Source organism: Durio zibethinus, chromosome 9 (assembly GCF_047325235.1).
Source record: "Durio zibethinus cultivar Kanyao isolate XHJ-2024 chromosome 9, ASM4732523v1, whole genome shotgun sequence".
Classification (NCBI taxonomy): domain Eukaryota; kingdom Viridiplantae; phylum Streptophyta; class Magnoliopsida; order Malvales; family Malvaceae; genus Durio; species Durio zibethinus.
The window spans coordinates 11,246,667-11,266,766 of NC_143170.1; the positions used below are offsets into that span (position 1 = coordinate 11,246,667).

General features: G+C 30.3%; 1 pseudogene across 1 annotated transcript; it reads right to left on the reverse strand.

Moving 5' to 3' along the window:
- Positions 1 to 53: 53 nt before the first annotated feature.
- LOC111317037 (translocon at the outer membrane of chloroplasts 64-like) lies at positions 54 to 12,648 on the reverse strand (annotated as a pseudogene). The gene is made up of 11 exons (XR_016345180.1): positions 12,518 to 12,648; positions 10,768 to 10,950; positions 10,530 to 10,683; positions 9,195 to 9,303; positions 7,991 to 8,124; positions 7,762 to 7,935; positions 2,679 to 2,806; positions 2,546 to 2,596; positions 1,111 to 1,180; positions 517 to 766; positions 54 to 384 (listed from the first exon to the last, which is right to left on the reverse strand). The product of XR_016345180.1 is annotated as a translocon at the outer membrane of chloroplasts 64-like (transcript).
- Between the last annotated feature and the right edge of the window lie 7,452 nt (positions 12,649 to 20,100).

Consider the following 20,100-nt stretch of genomic DNA (forward strand, 5'->3'; position numbering starts at 1 on the left):
AAAAAATATCAAAAACTATTTATATACATTTGATAATGATATGGACTTTCATTGATGCAAATCAGGGTTACAGATAAAAGTTGGATCAAAGGATTCTACATTGAATTCATTCCGCTTCCACGTTCACGTTCAAGTATGCCCAACGTAACCGTGGCCTTAGCTGAAATAAAAGCTTACTGTTTTTTGAATCAAGAAATAAAACCTTTTTAGTTTGCAGCTAATGGCTACAAAAAATCACTTACTTGACAAACAAAATTCAATTCTCAACATCAGAGAACAGGCCACCAGTTTTATATAAAGTGAAAAACATAGGAAAGAAATGTTTAAAAGCCAGCCAGCCAGCCATTCTTGATCGACATTATTGTGTAAACCTCACCCACAACCCTAGCATTACACAAAAAAAAAAAAAAACATTAAGAAACAAAATTGTACCATACCTACAAAAATTCTGACAATAATAAATTAACTAATGCTGCAGACAAAGTGATGAGATCAAATAGTAACATCTCGACAAACCTTCATAAGGAGGAGACTTTCGTGTAACCAATGCATCACTCGTCCGGCGACCATCAGATAAGCATGAAAATCTCCATCTTATTAGGGCCATTTGGTTGATGCAACAAAATCAAGGGAGACTCAACTCTGCAACAGTGAGTCCACTTTGATTATCTTCATCCAACCACCTATTGAAACAACTTTCTTACTCTCTCAGCAGGAAGGGCTGCTCTTTTATTTGTTGGCTCAAGCAGAAGGGCATACCTAAAGTCTGCATTTGCAAAAGTGCCATTAGTGCAACAGAAATTTGAAATCTTTCTCTAGGAACAAAGGTTACAACTTGAATATATGCATAATTCTGTTAATGTCATTCTAAAGTTCAGTACTTGTCTGTGTTACTTTCCCGCTTCACCCAAAAGTACAAAAGCATGTTATATTTTATTCCTCACCAAGACGAAGAACATCATATTGTTTCCATTCTAAAAAACTTTCTGAAGACATACAATTCACACAGGCCATAAGCACTCAAAATTCTTCATCCTGACCAAGTCCAGATAGCAGCTTACATACAGATAACAATACAGAAAACTTAAAAATGCAAAGTGAGAACTCCACCCTCAATTGCATCCTTACAGTAACCAAGCATTTCTCTAGCAGTGCCTCTTCGTAAATATGCTTTTACATTCTGAGCAATATATAATAGGAAATAATATTATGGCATTGGAAACACAGGGAAGAAGAAAGTTTTCATGAACTACTAAAAACAGGGAGGCAATAAGTATACCTTACTGCTATGTGTAAATAATAATAAAATAAGAAAAAATCAGGTCAAGGAAATTCTGCACTAAAGTCAAGCATCATGCAACACTATTGCATTCATTAACAGCTCTAGTCAATGGATAAAAAAAAAAAAAAACTAATCTAAACTGTAAATGGGACCATAATGAATGGTACAATATGGATTTTTGTTGCTTACTTCAAAAAAGTTACCTAATTAACAACAATTCCCAAGATTAGCTTATTTTCATATGCATGCTCTTGAATACTTCACCCTTTGTCAAGAGACAAATTTTTGTAATTGTCTTCAAAAACAACTAAAACCAATTCCGGATTTTTGTTTTACAATAATCCATACAACCAGTTTGATATTGGCCAGCCTCTTCATATCAAACCAAGCTCATATAAAGAAAATCCAAATGATTAACAGACACATTTCATTTATTTCTCTTTGAACAAAATATAATTTTAAATGCAAACAACGACAAGCACCTCCAAAACAGATTCAGGCTCCATTACAACACTTTTTACCACTTAACTTTCACTTCTTGAAAAGTTACTCTAAAGCAAAAGTAATAAAAGAGCAAAGTCAAATCTCCCTCCATTTCAAATTGACTGCACACTTAGTAACTGGCATAAAGTTTTACAAATGAGGTATTTTGTCCATTACTCTACAATTTTACCCTTCAAGTTCCATAAAAGCTAGGGGCTGGCCCACCTAGAACATTGTATTTTCTTTGAAAAGAAACATTATTTTTATAAGTTGGTTAGTGTTTTAATATAGGACATAGGAAAAATGTTTCCTATTTTGGCAAAATGGACACTATTATGAAACATGCTAAAATAGTAAGATATAAAGTTAATTTGAAAGAGGGGATAATTTATTAGAATAAACAAATGGCTAAAAATATAAAAATAATTCACATATGAATTTGAATAAATGCAGATTTTTATCCAGGAACATAAATTTTTTATACTTTTACTACCTAAAAATTAATGTTTATAACTTTTGCTTTCAGTAACAAAAAGACCAATCAACTCGATCCCTAGCATGGATTAAGTTACATCATATCGTTAGAACAGCAATGGAATTATGAAGTTGCAAAGAGAGACACTTTTTGAAACAAATATTAGGAATCACAGGACTTATGATTTTGAAGCAAATTCAATCCTATGCCAATATAATCAAAGGCATAAAAAGAGCCATATGTGGCCTAAAACATAAAAACAACATAAATAAAATAAAATCATTATCTTTCAGGAAGGAAATTACATTTTTATCAAAGTTGATGGCTTTGGTACAATCTGCCTCTGTTGGACAAAACTGAATGGAAAACAAAATAAGTATAAAGAAAGTACCAGAAAACCTCAATGCAAGGAGTCAATTCTAAAGAGTATAATATTACCTCCCTAGTTCAAGATATGCTGCAGCCCTGTTGCTATAACACGTTGCATTATTGCCACTAAGCTTGATAGCTTCAGTATAAAACCCAACAGCCTTTTTCCATTGTTTATCTTTGTATGCTTGGTTGCCCTGAATCATTGAATTTACAAACAGAAGAAATTTATTTAAGATAAAGAAGAAAATGTACAAACCAAACAATTTGTGCAATACTTCTAACTATGTGATACTATACCCTAGGCTCTAAGTAACAACTCGAGGATAAGCAAATCTCATAAGAGATTTGTTTGAGATTTGTTTGAGATTTTTCAGATATTACTTGATGGACAAGAAGACTTGCAAAAAAAGAATTCTAAGAGAAAGAGGATTCTTAATAGGTAAGTTTGACTTGCAAGAGAAGAATTCTAAAAGGAAAGGGATTCTTAATAGGCAAATTTGACTTATAGGAGAAGAATTCTAAGAGGAGAGGGATTCTTAATGGGCAAGTTTGTATGGTTATAAATAGGTGAAGTCTCTACAGGGTTAGGTATGAGAAAAAGATGTAAGAGAGTTGTAGGATTTTGTGAGATAGACACCGCATAGGAGTATTGGGGCTCTACGTCTTATGGGTGTGTATGTTTGTTTGTGAGTGGACTAGAAGAGACTGAGAGGGTCCACATAGGTATGATGTATGGGAACATATGGGTATGTGTTTGGTTGTATTGAAAAGGTGCACAAGAGTTTGGGTTTGTGTTTGTTTGGGTAAAGAATACTTCATAAGACTAGAGGAGATTTAGAGTGTCTTATGAGTATTGATTGTTGAGTGGGGTTGATAATATGATGTATGTTTGTAATTCTCTACAACTAGTGGATCTTGTTTCTCATCCGTGGATGTAGGTCAGTTGGACCGAATCACGTTAAATTGTTGTCTCTTGTGTGTTTGATTTATTGTTTGATTTTACTTTCGCTGTGTGTGATTGGATTGGAGGCTTTTAGCCCAACAAATGGTATTAGAGCTGTAGTGTTCCCTAACAAATAGTGTCAGAACTGTAGTGTTCCCCAACAATTTAGACATATGACAAGCTTTAAATAAGCAAACATATAGACGATCTTAACTAAAAGAAACACGATTTTCTCTGTTTCTTTTCAAAAGTTAGCATTTCATGGTAAGCACTGCGATCAAATTTCCTACAGCTACAACCATTTTTTAGAGCAACTTTACTTTTAACAGCCCCAGCAAGTACTTAGTTCCTTAATATTTCATATTCTATACAATATCACCCCAGTGTTTTCTCTAGTTTTTCAAATTGATTCATTTGATCATAACAAACAAGATATATAACAGGTATAAGTATATGAACTCTAATTTGACTTGACAAAAGTGAACTGTGACTGACCCTCAAATTGCCTAGAACAATGATGGTTTAAGAAAGAGTTATTAGACCATTTTAATAATTGGTAAGATTTTAATCTGAAACATAAAACCATCTCACAATATTATCACTCAAGTTAAAGCTCAAGTTCATCAACTGAAAACTGTATTAAGGAAAGCCCCAACCAATCTTCATGCTTACCATTATAAATTAGGAGATTGAAGAATTAGTGAATCATGATATTCCCATTGGTTCATGTTGTAATGATAAGGATAAATAGTGACTCATGGGAGGTTGGTAACTGAAAAATGATACTCAGGTACTTCAAACTCATTCCATGTCAAAGACAAACTAGAAGAGAAGTTTCTATGTTATCAAAATAAGTTGTTACGTTAGATAATGTAGTAAATTCCAATATATAGAAAATTCAACACCCATCTCAAATTTACAGATCCGAAAATCTTGTTTGATGCTAAACCAATAAATTCTACAGAACTAATGATGCAGAAAATAAAGACAATAATTGAAGAATTATATTATTTAGGGTTCTATAAATTAATCTGTTAAGTTTTAGGGGCTGACTAGTAAATTTCATATATTTAAAATGTTTATTAATAGTAATCACTTTTGGATTGTTTCTTGTCTTTTCCTGTCTGCTCCTTTTCCACATTCTGATTCTGTCTTCATAGTCCAACCTATTTCTCTCTCTATTTGGATATCATGATTCCTCTCCTATTTCCTTCACACGGTGCCACATAAAATTTCATATAAGAGCATCAAAATGTAGCTTACAAAATCCTGAATCTCTGTTCTAGAAAAATAGTTAGGTGAAACAAAAAAAATCTTTCCCCAGCAAATCAATAACCTATAAATAGCTCTTTCCGGCACCATTCTTTCCAAAGTTTAAGACATCCAGATGCATTTCCAAAGGAGGAAAAGAGAAGGAGAGAGGAAAAGTTGCGCTGCCAAAGCCTAGCTCTCCCTCTCGACTGATCCAATCGGAAAACTGACATGTTTATTTGGCCATCCAGCTCATGATCTTCTAGACAGCAAAGTTTGGTTGCCATACCAAGGACACACATGCCTCCACACATTAGTCAAAATATCAGGTCAGATCAGCAACATGTAAAGCGTGTCCAGCTGATTCAGATCTGCAGCAAAGTCATGCATGTGATATCATCTTGTACACCGACTTCCAAATAATCATCTATATCAGCAATTTATTCAGGAATGTGATTGCCAATCACTTTCTCCACGTCATCAAGTTGACAAGAGACCCCTTCCCACTGCAGATTCCATTTTTTACATCCATTTTGATATATTCACCCGTTCCCATGTCAAAACAAGAGGCAAGTTGATATAGAAGATGTGAATGAGATAGTAACATATAGTCGAGACAGGAAGAGGTTCAAACGACTCCAAAGGCTAAAGGCACCATTCCAACAAGTGTGGTAAAATTCAAATAAATATAGGTATAAAACTTGATTCGATCCTTCCTGAAACAGAACCTAAAATCAAATCTTCATAAGTGATTTAAGAGTATTTGAATGGATGGTGAGATTAATTTTCATGAGATTAAAAATAGTGGTGGAATGAAATTAATTGCAATAGTGTTGAAATTGAATATCGTAATAGGGAAATTAAAATCAATAGAAGGATGTGTGTTTGGAGAGCAAAAAGAATTATGACAATGAAATGAGGTGTAATGAAAAAAGAAAATGGCCATTAAAGATATTAAATTAAAGTTTATATATCATAAAATTTATAGTATACATTTGATATTTGTCAAATTAATAAATAATTGAAAATTATTAAAATTATTTTTTATCAAATAACATTTTTGTTATCAAATATTTGAAAATTATTTTCATGTATATTGAACATTTAAAATCTTTAAAATTTTATTCAATTAATAATGGCACATTATTTTTATGTTAAAATAATATATTTAAGATTTTAAGTAATAAAAAATTAATAATTACATGTGGTAAAGATAAAATAATAGTTTATATAAAAATTTACATATATATAAACTTATTTATCGCTTTAAATAAATACGTAACTGAAAACCTTAAAATAAAAAAGTGACAAAATGAAAAAAAAAATAAATGAAGCATCAAGGGTGAAAGGGGAAACGGTGGTTGCGATGAGGCTCACTGTACCCTTAAGGCTCCAGTCCAAAAATGGGGTGCAGCAGGGTGGAATGCTATCCACTGTGCCACATCCGTGGCACCCAAATGCAAGCCCGATGTGGTTGGGTGTGCCAACCGCACCCTACTGGTACTAATCTGGCAATCAAATAGGGCCTAAACTTCCATGAATCTATTTTTGTTCTCTTATTCAAGGTACTTCGTTGATGTATCAATTACTGTAGAACAAGGATTCTATTAGACAACCCATCCTTTTTTCTTCTTTTTTCCACAAATGGAAAGTTCTAGATACAATTTGGATATCAAACGAATTACCATATATAAGAATAAATTTCCCCACCAATGTCTTTTAGTTGAGCCCTAGACAATCATTATACCCCCGTTAGTCGAAAGATTTACAATCCTCATCCCACATGAAGTCTGAAAATATAGCCAAGGCTTCTATTTCTCACGTTAATCAAGAAAATCACATGGAAAGTTTGAAGAATCAAAGTTGAGAAGCAAGAGAAACAAGTTGATAAATCAATGAAATATGACTAGCAAAGAGATACAGGCAACAACCTGGTTTTGGACCTGGAAAGATTTGAGTTCATGCAAGTGGTACTCAAAACAGATTGAGTTTCTCCAAGTTAGGTTAGAAGATTCAAACACCAAATTCTTGGTCGCTCAAGCGGATGAGGAGTCAAGAATAAATCAAACTTCTATAAAAGGAAGCAGGGATCTATTTTATAATGGAGCCACGACACTTCATTTTATTGGTCCAACCAAGCTAATCATAAATCAGTATAATTTAAAATATCTATGACAAGCTAATTGGCATAAATGTTTCCATTAATTTTATTCTACAAACTCGACCAGTTCAATGATGAGATGAGGAAGCTATTTACAGTTGATGAACAAGAAATCTGTTGTTGAAAATGCTATTTATGGGTTTTGCTGGAAAGTTGTTTTGCTTCCCATTTAAAAACTTGAGGTCCACTTTTCTACAATAACAGGAGAATGATGCAGGACATCGAAAAGAAAAATGAAGTACTAAACTTCTTAGGGTCTATTTTATTCATTTATTATTCTCAGTTCTTTATCTTAATTAGCCTTTGCTTGTTTATCACGTGCTAGGTTTAGGAGCAGTCCACAGGTACGTGGTATCATTTTCATTTTCAATAACCTTGGATGATGGTTTACTGAGACATTACGTTAATGGAATAGGATTTTCTCCAACATATTCTGGTTTCTCTCTTTTTCTTTTCTAACATCTAATTCTCCATATCTTCCACTTCCCATCTATTTCTCTGTTTACCCTTCCCCTCTCTCTGGTTCCTTTCTTTCCTCCAACCCATTTATCAGTCACCTGAAAACGAACATGCAAAGAACTGGCATACTGTTTTGATAGAAAAGAGTATATAAGAACAGTAATTTGGACCAAAAAGGGGAAACTGTCTATAAATTGTCATCAAAGAGCCCCGACTGTGATAACAATTCACCAACCAAGGCATTCCACATTGGCTTTATTGATAGGTTATGACCCATATTAACTACAAGAGAATGCAAATTTAGCAAGTTTGAAGGCAAGAAAGATGAGACTGACCTTTTCTTTGGCAACATCGGCAGAATGTTCCTGGTTGACAGCATTACGCGATAATTTGGACTCAGCAACAGTATCAGCTTGCTCTTTTAGAGGTGAATACATAGTCTGCACTGAATCCAGTAAAAAGTGATCAACATTAATAAATGAAAGATAATTTTATATCCATAAAGAAAACTTTTCTTGTACAACAATATCATTTTACGTACATCCACATGAGAGAGAATTTCACCTGACAGCAACCAGATATGCTAGCTATACTCAACAGACCAAACATACAGTTCTGGTACTCCTCTGAGAAGATATCCTTGCTACCAAGTTTCGGAGGGGATAAGCAGTGGTAGGAATCAGCAGAATTCCATCATCCTAAGCCCAATATATATAAAACAAGCACCCTCGAATAAAGCAGTTCAATAGAACTAAAGTGACACAACACTACAAATAAGAGAAAGTGCAGGTGCATCCTGCAGCAGTGACATCCATGCCATCCTACCTAGAGCAAAAAAAATGGAAAATATATAATAATGAAACCTATAAGCCTAAAATGTAGCAATGAATCATAAACCAAAACGGGGGGAAAAAGCAATCACAAACATCATTAACAACTATTTAGTTTTAATGTTAATGAAAAGGTTCTCAAACCATGTTGAATGATAAATCTACCCATAATATTGACCTTTATTGTGTTTATATGATGAATAAAAGAAACAAAGTCAGACAGATAATCTTTAAGAAATCCTTCTTCAGCTTGCCAAACTAACAAAAGAAATTTATACACTCTTGAATCATAGTTAAAAGAAACATAAGAACACATCTCTGAATCATGAAGTATGAGTAAAGATTATAAACAAAACCAGTAGCTCACTAGAATTGCCAGCCATGTCTTCAAACAAACTAAAATAGTAACCTAGTTTTCTCTCTCCCCTTCCTTTTCTTTCCTCTTCACCGTAGCTGAGGAGTAAAACTTTGCTCTACCTGCTGCACCATGCTTCGTCATGAATGTGACTTAGAACAAACATGAAGGACTATGTTTTAAGTCCTTATCAGTAATTAACTTATTGATCTGAAGAGTGCATTCATACAATTTGAATTCATAAAGGGGAAACAAGACTAGAGATTTGCCCTAGTTAAAGCTTAGTTTCAACTTAGATGACTAGGAGTTAGGGAAGAAAAATCAGGAACAATTACATAAATAAAATTAATACCACACCTAAGTTTGAAGCTCTACACAGATTCATGTGTATGTGTGCTCAGGTGTGTGTTGTGTATGAACCAGGACGTTAGATGGGTCAACCATCTTTCAACTACATTCCAAAGGATTAATTAAGTTGAACTGAAATTACATGCAAGATAAATTGCATTTTTAAACTTAACCAGAAAATGAATAGTTAATCTTACAATATATCTCCAACACAAAAACTCTTAACACTGATCACCTTCAAAAGAGAATCGACTGCCAAACTCATCTCATCCCTAATCGATTTGTAGATTTCAATCTCGTTATCTGAATTAATCCATTCATCATGCATACATTTAAACTCGTATCTGCATTAAGAAAGAGAGCAGAAAAATCTCACTCAAGGCAATGGCCCCTATGGTGTTAAACAAAGAACTGTACCTTAGTAGCCTGAAGGAAGACTATCTGAGAGGTCAGTTACAACATCAATAGATCTCATACACTAAGAATATTCAACAATTTATGAGAGCACAGAAGAGATTTTTAGTGAGAACATTCTCAACACTCCGGATTCCCCAACTTGGACATCAAGTTGCATGGGATTGAATTGCATATATGTTGTTAAATAGAGAGCAGGGCATGGTAGTACAGAAAACTTTTCTACAAAACTAACAAAAAAGGAAGATATCCATGCCCAGTGTAATGTTTAGTTGACGATTAGAAGTTATGGTCAACGAAAGTGATGAAGAACAAGGGCGGGAACAAGGAAAAACACAGAGAATGAGGAGCAAAGGCTGGAGAAACAGAGGAACTTGGGGGGACAGGGGGATATAAGAAATAAGGAAGAGATATCACAAAGAAATAAGAAGGAACAAATAAAAGGTTGAAAAGATCATCCACTCCAAATGGTCAAATTTCAATAATGGATAATCTGCTTGTTTTTAAACAGACAATAATCCACAATCTAAAGATGCTAGAAATTAAAATACATACGAACTAACACAAAAACCCCATATGTCCCAAAAATTCTCAGGTTGCCAGAAGTTACAACCAAACACGTAGAAAGATATAAAAATTAATAAAAGAAATATCTGAATGGTCTAAATATGAAATACTTGTAGTTTTGTACTGCAAATTCATAATCTAGAACTGATAGAAATGTAATAACAAAAGTAATGTAATCGTATGTTGCACCCCCAAACATAATTTGCAAATATTAAATACCATAAATGCTAAATGTTCTAATACTTCCTAAATACTAGAAATTACAACTGACCTAGAAAAATATATAAATTAATAACACTATCTAAATGTTTAATCCTTCAAGAAGTATACTCTTCTCACACCAAAAAGAATGTTTCATAGCTTCATGATTCAAGCCACAATGAGCTTAATCAGGAAAAAAAAAAGGTAAGGTGTTCCTAGAAAGAACACACCACAAACAGCAAAAGAATTGTAAACCCTGAAAATAAAATAATAATAAATATTCGCACATTTATGGAAAAAATTAGGGGAGGAAAATGTGCTTCCTTCATCATATGGAAAAACATCAAATGCTAACATGTTTATGAATAAAATTAAGATGAAAGCTGACCTTTGAAGAAACTGTGCATCATTTGCAAGCAATCTTATGGATGAAATTTTTGAATCGCCACTTATTTTCTGGCTATAAAACTCCTTCAAGCTTGAGATCAAGATTTTCATGCTTCAATACTTGTCCGTAAGTAGGTCAAAAGAAAAGTTAGCATCTTTAAAAATACTCTAAACAATAAAAAAGAACAAATTCATTTACATAAAAGCTTGTCGCCATAAGGCATATAGTAAGAACATACTTCCAATATGCTTCTCAGTGGAATTAATCACCACTTGCAAAACTCTGTCCAAGGGAATCTTTGGCAGTTGAAAACAATCATCAGCTAATAGAATTTGCCCGGGATTGCGTTTATCCGAAAATGGGAGTTGCAAGAGCACAAGACCAACTCGCCGTAGATTGTTAGGATCCTTAGCAAACAATCCTCCCGTTGTAGTTTCAGAAGTCAAAATATTTATCAAGTGCACAATGGAATAGTGACAAGATTCTGACTAAATAAATCACAAATCCAGCAGAAACATGAAAATTAATAGATAAAGAGAATAAAAGTGCAAAAGAAAATAAATTATCCAATTAGCAAATGACTGATTGATTTATATATTCACAATTTATGATCATTACCAATAATTTTCTGCTGAGAGCCCAAATTCAGCTTTGTAATGTATAATTAAATTTTAAACCACACCATGTCAAAATCTTTTAGAAGCAGAGTGCGCATGCATGGTAAATGCTTTTCACATACGTGGTAGAATCTTTTAGTTGCTGATGAGACTAAAACCATTGGTCAAATGGATGACTTGTCTGAGAACAGCCAATAAAATTATGTTGCGCGTTTAAAATGCCACATTTTGTAGCTTTATTGGATGTATTAGACACGTCACCCATTTGACTAATGGTGTTAGTCTCATTTGCAAACTAATGGACGGAGGCAAAGTTCTTAATTGCATATTTTTAAACTTTAGATGTCAAATTGGAAATTTGATTAGTTCAAATACTAAATGTGTAATTAACCTTATCAGATTCATGTAATATGTAATATGTTTGTGTCTATGTGCATTTTTTGAATTGGCTTAAGAGGTACGCAACTTTTGTGAAGATTATATTACTGCTTTTCTTTTGAATTTTGGTTGAATTACATTTATGCTGTTCTATTTTTATTAATCAATAGTCATTATTTAGCTTTATAAGTTAAAACTCTTGAAACTTAAACTCGAGTAAAAAATAAAATGGTTAGAAAACTTCAATCAAAATTAGCTTTTAGAGATACTTATCTGAAAAAAATGAAAGAAGAAAATTATTAGAGTTCATAGAGTTCATGATTATGGATTTTTATTTGCCAGAGTAACTTGTATATAGTATTACTTTTATTTAAAATAATTCAAATAAAATACTGTAAAACATAATACATACACACACATGGTAAGAAAGAGATTTGGCATCAAGTTTCTCAGCCAGAACTACCTCATGGTGCATTTCTGTATCAGCACAGATCTGTGCTGATACAGACACGAACCGGGTTGTCTAATCAAACCAGAAGAAAAGGAAAATTCACCAAAGCATAGAGAAGAATACGGAGATAATTCAACTTAAAGAAGCTGCTTTGAATAGACAACCATGAACCAAACTAAACTTTCAAGAGTCAATAGAGCTAATAGTGGTAGCCCCAACATGAAATTAGTTTAAGACAAGTCCAATTTAAACCGGCAATCTATACATTCAAAAACATATCCTTTTTCTCACTAAATTAAGGATAGAAATCAAACAGAATTGCTTTCATTCTTACTCCATTACTACATCAAAAACATGAGCAAACAACAAGAGCATGTTACAAAGGATCTTATGCTATTCACACAAGGAAATAATAAACTTGAATAAAATAATAACCACTCTGTATGACACAGAATTATATGGCTGCATATTCCCATACGCCATATGATAACGTACAAAATTTTATATTGCCTATCACAGCATTGGTATTGCTTCATACATACCAACAGTGTCGAGACTTTGTTGAAACAGGTATAATTCCAGTGTGAGAAACAACACCATACGAGGGTCGGAATCCAATAACACCACAAAAAGCTGCAGGTACCCTCACGCCACCGAGAGTATCAATGCCCATTCACAGACTGTTATGTGAAAAATTAGAGCCATAATCACGAAGGATCTTCAGGAATAGAATATTATACAGGATCATGAAGATCATATCATCTTTGATAAAAGTCACACATTAGGAAAATCAAATTTCCACTCAATAGCAAAATTAGAGATCCCAAACATCACTAGTTGAAAATAAGAAGAGTACAGTAGCATGCGGTAAAATAGTAAATGTGAAAAAACTAAAAAATAAAACTGCATAGAAAATTAGGAGTAAAATTGAATGTATTTAAAAAATTACTCATAAAGAATTATACAAACATCTTAAGTTTATATACAACTAACTAGTGGGTAAACTAAAAAACTAAATCTTTCTAAAACTGATTCTATAATTGAAGGATTGTCTATTCTAATTTTCTGTCCTTAATTTTAGGGATACAAATATTTAATTCTAGATATACAAATATAAATATACAGATCAAAATATTACAATCAACTATAAATAAGTGTTTTCTCACACTCCCACTCAAGTTGGTGAATGGATGTTTTCTATTCCCAGCTTAGAAATAATTTTTTGAAATGTTACATTGTTGAGACCTTTAGTCAATACATTTGCAAGTTGACCCTTGGTTGATACATATGGTGTGCAAATCAACCTATTGTCTAGCTTTGGAATATTCATAGTTTTGGAATATTCATGCTTATTTTGAGAAATAGAGTCAAAGACTGTAGTTACTTCATTTTCAAAGTTAGGATTAGGTTGTTGGACTTGCACTGGTTCAAGATCTATAACTTTTCTTTTTGAGTACACCTATAATTCTTTCATATCTTTATCACATCTTCTGTGTTTGAAATGGGTTCACACTCAAATTCAGTGTTTGACTTGGACTTAGAAGAAACATGTTGACTTAGAAGAATTAATGGGTGAAAATGTTAAATAAGAGGACAAATTAGGCAATAAAAAGTCTTTATACTTATCTTTCATGAATGAAGTTTTCCTCTGAAAATAAGGTTGAGTAAAAAATGTTTACTTTCTTTAAAAGTGACATCTGCAGACATATAAAATTTTTTGGTAGGAGGAGGATAGCATTTATACCCTTTTTGAGTTGATGAATACTCCACAAAAAAACACTTAATTGCTCATGGATCTAACTTCCTCTTATTATGATTGTGAACATGAACACATGATGTATAACTAAATATCCTAGGTGTGAGATTGTTTGTAGTATTAAAGTTGAGACAGAATTGTGAGAGTAGTTCTATAGAAATTTTAAATCCTAAAACCTTTGAAAGTAACTTATTTATAATATGTGTGGCAATGAGAATGGCTTTCCCCTAATAGGATTTGGGTATGTTTGCTTGAAAAAGTAAAGTTCAGGTTGTGGCTAGTAAATGACTATTTTTCCTCTCTATCATTCCATTTTGTTATAGAGTATTAACACAAAATGACTCATGAATAATCCCTTCTTTTTAGAAATAGGTAGATAAACTTTAATTGAAATAATCTTTTACATTATTATACTTAAATCTCTTGATTTTACTCCAAATAAAATCAAGTTTTATTTTTAGAAAAAACCAATATATTGATTTTTTAAAACTTTCTAAAATTTTTAAAAATATTAAAAATATTTTTCAATATTTTAATTTTTTAAACTTCCATTTTTTGAAATTTTTTATTTCTTTGAATTTTAACATTTTTATTTAATCAAAATATTTAATTTTATAGGTTTTAATTTTTTGAAACTTTTATAAAATTTTCTATATTTTGAAAATTTATATTTTTTAAAAATTTTTTATTTTTAAAATGTTTATAAATTTAAAATTTGTTTTACGTGCTTTAATGTTATTCAATTGAAAAATAAATCAATGTCAAAAGCTTTTTTTGCATTCTTATTGATCTATGCTACCCCAAATTTTTATGCTTTCACTCCTTAAATATACCAAAATAAAACAAATTTTAAACACTTTTGTCCGTTCCATAATTTATTCATTTTTTTATAAATAAGAAAAAATATAAAAAATTCTATAAAACATAAAAATATTAAATATTAAATTTTTTTAAAAGAATAGAATTGGATTTAAAAAATTTGAAAAATATGATTTTTAAAATTAAATTTAATATTTTAAAATATGAAGAAAATTGTAAAAAAAATCAAAATATTGATTTTTTAAATAAAAAGTAAAAAAGTGATTTTTATTAATAATTGGACCAATATTATTAAATTTAACTTATGTAAGGATGAGATTTTTATAAATTATATTAGAGGGATTAAATTTCAAATTTTGTGTGAGTACATTGATCATTTACATAATTTGATAATTGATTTCATCGATCTAAATGGTGACATCATCAAAGTCAATGATACGTCAGCAAAGTCAATACATCATTAAGTCAACTACTATGTGAGTGTATTTAACGACAAAAGTTTGATAGAGTTAGTGATTGAACTAAAATTATCAAATCAAAATAATATGATAACTAAATTTATATGAATTATAATTTAGAGACTAAGTTCCAAATTTTAATAAAATACAAGGACTTTTGATATAATTTGACATAATAAATTAATTACTTAGGATGAATTAGCTACTAACCCTAAACTAAACCTTTGATATTAAAAAATTAATGACTCAAAACTTAATTGTGGTTGTTTGGTTAGATGAATAATCTTTAAAATTCTTGAAATAAAGTAGCAAATTAAGAAATAATTAATACTTAAAATAAATAAACTACTAGATTATGTGACTCCACTACGTATTTTATACCTTTTCTTATAAAAATGTAAACAAAACTTTTGAAGCCTTTTCATTTGTAATTTCACCACTTCTTCACTCATCAAAAATGGAAAAATAGATGACAAAAATCTAGTTTAAATGGTTAAATAACTATTAAGGGACATTTAGTTCGTGGAATCTAGGATTTTCATAGGGAATGTGATCTTTGGGAAGTGTTGATTATGGGAAATTAGTGATTATTCTTATGACGGGAATGTTAAATTTTTGTATTTGGTTCATAAAATATCAGATTACGTAAAACAGTCTTTTTATTATAATATCTTTCATTATATGTGAAAACACGTGACAAACATTACAATATAAAAATGAAATATTATTTAACATCTTATTTAATTATAAATTGTTAATTTTTCATATATGTAGTTACATATTCATTATAATATTTTATTTTTTATTAATTAATTTTTTATAAAAAATAAAAAAGATTTTTATTTTTCATTGATAAAAATAATATCGTATATTTTGAACAAAAAATAAGAAAGATAATAAACACCATGTGAGGACAATGTTTATTAAGTAAAAAATTACTTAATATTAGACAAGCATGATATTTTGGTAATTATAAATGTAATATTTGAATAATTATGAAAACATGATATTTAACAAGCACGATGTTTTTGTTTTCTAAACATTGTATTATTAAACAAATATGATATTTTGGTAATTATAAATGCCGTATTTGATAAATTATCAAAACTTTATATTTAACAAATACAACATTTTTACTTTTATAAACACTGTAATATTAAACAAATATGACATTTTGGTCATTATAAACACATTTTTTGACAATTCATCAAAACATTATATTTAACAAGCATGACATTTTTTGTTTTATAAATGCCTAATATTAAACAAGCGCGATGTTTTGATCATTATAAATTCAAACTTTGACAATTCATCAAAATGTTATGTTTAACAAGTACGACTTTTTTGTTTTATAAATATCGTAATATTAAACATGTACAATGTTTTGGCCATTATAAATGCAATCTTTGACAATTCTTTATATACCTGTTTTTCCCAAATTTATAGATAATCTTGTGTTTGCATCAGTGCATCCTCACTCACATTGTTGTTATATTGAAACACTCTTTACTATGTCGCTATCAAATCATTTTGTCCATCATTGTTGTTGCTGCCGCCTTATTGTGTCAAGTAACAAACCATTTCTCATTACTTTACAATATGAAAGAAAGAAAAATAATATGGTTTTCGAAGTCTTTGTCTCTTATTTCATTCCATATTTGTTTCTAGAGATATAAATTTCTTAGATATATAATGGGTTCTAAAAAATACATATCCCCCCCACTAAATATGAAGAAGAATATGATTTATTATTAATCTATTTGGTTGACACATCATCTTTGAAAAAAAAAAGTTAGAGGATGATCTAAGTTGCTTAAAGCAATTTGAAAGAAAATCATGTTGAGTTCAATTCTAATGGCTAGCTTGTTTTAAGTGGTGGCTTGAAGATAGCTAACCATATTGGATGTCTCATTTAAGAGATGATGTACATTAATTACAACAATTAGAGGAACATTTCATAAAAAAAAAAGACCACATCTGATAATTGATTGTGATAAATTATATTAATCAACTATAAGTTATTGCTTCTTTGATGTCTATTGCTTACGGAATGCAATTATATAGCCTTGTTCCAATTTTTTATTTCATTCTTTACAGGAATGCTTTAACATACCTGTTGAGTATAAGAAGATTCTATGACGGTCTGCTAGTCTAAAATTCAAAGACTTTAAAGGTAGATTAACTTAGAAATATATATTATCTAATGTTGACAACTATGAACTTTTAACTCATCCCCCAACCATCTACTTAGAAGTAATTAGTGATGCAAAATGGATAAAATTTGTTTCAGTTCAATTATCAAATGAATTCAGTGTATGCATAACAATCTTTTTTATAAAAAATTATTGAAGAGCAATTGTTATTAAAATTGTTAGTTTTATAGCTTCTTAATATGCAGTAGTTCTTATCCTATTTTGTTGTAGAAAATAAAAGAAGCCCAGCAGAAAATAAAGGACAAAAAAAATATAACTATAGAGCATCAAGAAAGGGTTGTGCAAATTTGAAGCATGAACTTGAAAGTTTTTTTATTATGTATTATACACGTGGTTCAATTTATTTGAACTTCATTTACATTATAAAGAGAACTTATATTTTCATATGGTTTACGAAACATCCAAATCAAGTAAGATATATTAAGATGATATGTTTGAAAAAAAACACATGCATAAAAAACTGAAGAGTATTTTTATGAAGCAACTGAAGTAATGGTGAAGAGGATAGTAAGTTCATATATATCTCATTTACTACTTCAACATTGCCCATCTTTATATATCATATTGACTTACGTAAGCATTTTTTTTTTAGCTATAAGATGCACATATGGTAAAATTGAAATTGCTAATGGCATTGATGTACTAACCCTGGTTTCAGTACTAAAGACAGACTTGACCATGTTAAGGGTGTTAGGAGTTTTATTTGTCCAACTACTTATTTTAAAACAAAAAAAAAACGTTGCACATTGAAGATTACTATATGATGGCTATAATAGCTTTGTAAAATTTAAATATTGCTAAATTAGAGGCATAATTGGTAGCTATGGTAACTAATGCAATAGGTTAGTCAAGTACTAAGAATGTGGGAACGTATTTATGGATGAAGCTTTTGACTAATCATCTACTTTGATGATACACATTTTGACTTAATTAATTGGTTTTTAAAGTCTTGTGATTTGATTATATAAAAATACACTTGAATTTTGTATGTAACAAGTTTTAAAAATTAATAATAGCCAAGTTCTACCTCTTAATAATATGCATGCGCTTCTCCATTATGCGAAACATCAATTAGTAGGTGGAGGACTAATTAACATGGTAATCAAAGTTAGATTATTTTATTATCTAATAAATTTGTGGATTGAACAAGATAAAATAATAATATTTTGTTTAATGATGAAAATATCAGTTACAAAAATCATTGTACACATGAAGTTAGCTTATATATTCATTAAAATATAAATAATATATATTCATTCATATATAGTCTAAACCCATATTATAATTATTTGTATTTCATTGTAGCCTCCTTTACAAGTGTGTGAAGGAGAAACAGATGATTGCTGCCTATATTTCATTGACCTAAATTGTATATTTAGTGGCACGAGCTTTATATCTAATCAATCCATTGCTTTGACATTTGCAATGGAAAGAAAGTCCCAATACTTTATCACACCTTTTAATCCTGTATAGGTTTTCATGATATACCCTAATTGTTGGTTAATTACTTTACATTATTTTATACAAATTTAACAATAGTTAAAAAGCTTTAAATTTTAATATTATAATTCATACTATTTAGTCAGGGATCATTGGCAGAGTTGGTTGTGATTGACTCCACAAATCATATAGATTACTTTTTTGACTTAAGAAAGGGTAACCCTAAACAATCACAAAACTCAAAGATATAATAAAGAGTTACTTATCTTTTATTATGTGAAATTAGTTTTATTATATTTACAATTTATTTATGAGATAATGTGTGGTATCCTGTTGTTGTTTTAGGAGATTAACTATCTACAATAAAAAATATAACATGGGCTACGTTCACAATATGTTTGTTTATTTTATTTTATTAATTGTTAACACCAATATGAAAAGCATTTGACATTTTAACAATCATTTGTAAGTTTTACATCAACCAAGAACTAAAAAATGTAGGCATTATGTCTTTTGTTTCATGAAGAAAATAATAAATAACAATATTTTGAGTAAAACAAATAAGGTTAATTATTATTTTTAATTACAAATACATTTTTAGTATATGGATAATTATGAATTGCATATTGATTTTATTTTATCGCTTAATTAATTATTTTCAGTGTGTTGGAAATGAACACTTCACAGATGAATGTGTTTTTATAAAAACATCATCTTTGCCAAGCTAAATTAGACAAGAAATAAATAATCAAAGTAAATTATACTTGCATGTTTATTATTTACCTGAATCTACTAACCAAACACATCTTTGGGTGTAGTTAAACATTTGTTTTGATTGTTCCAACCAAATCTTAAGTCGATGGCTATCATATCACAAGTAGCATTATATTGTCTATTCAGTAACTTAACCCTTGACTCAACATGTGGGTTTGTCTTGTGTTGTTAGTTAAAAAATTTAGCCGTTAACATCCTTTTCAATTATCCTAGGTATCCAACACTAAATGTTTGATTATTAGCTTTCCATCTAGAATCATTTGCCAATATATGTACACATTAGACAAATATGGCATCGTCAACTTTTATCTATATGTGATTATCAAAAGTTTGTTTTCATTGTTTATTTGTACTTCTTACGTTCACAACGAATGATAACATGTTGATATCCTAATGCTTTAGCAAGACATGCAACAAATGTATATCACATAAAAAATTAATGAAGATGAACCGATAATTAGAGAGGAAAGAAAACCAATAGGCATGGTAATAAAACAAATATTATTTCAAAGGCTTAAAGGTCAAAAATGCCTTTGAACAAAAATTCATTTATCAATTAAGCCTTTAATATTTTCTTACAATCAATTAAGCCCTTCATCTTCCATTTTTGATTAATTAAACCCAAATTGGACAGAAACTATTTAAGTGACTATTGAACCTATAAC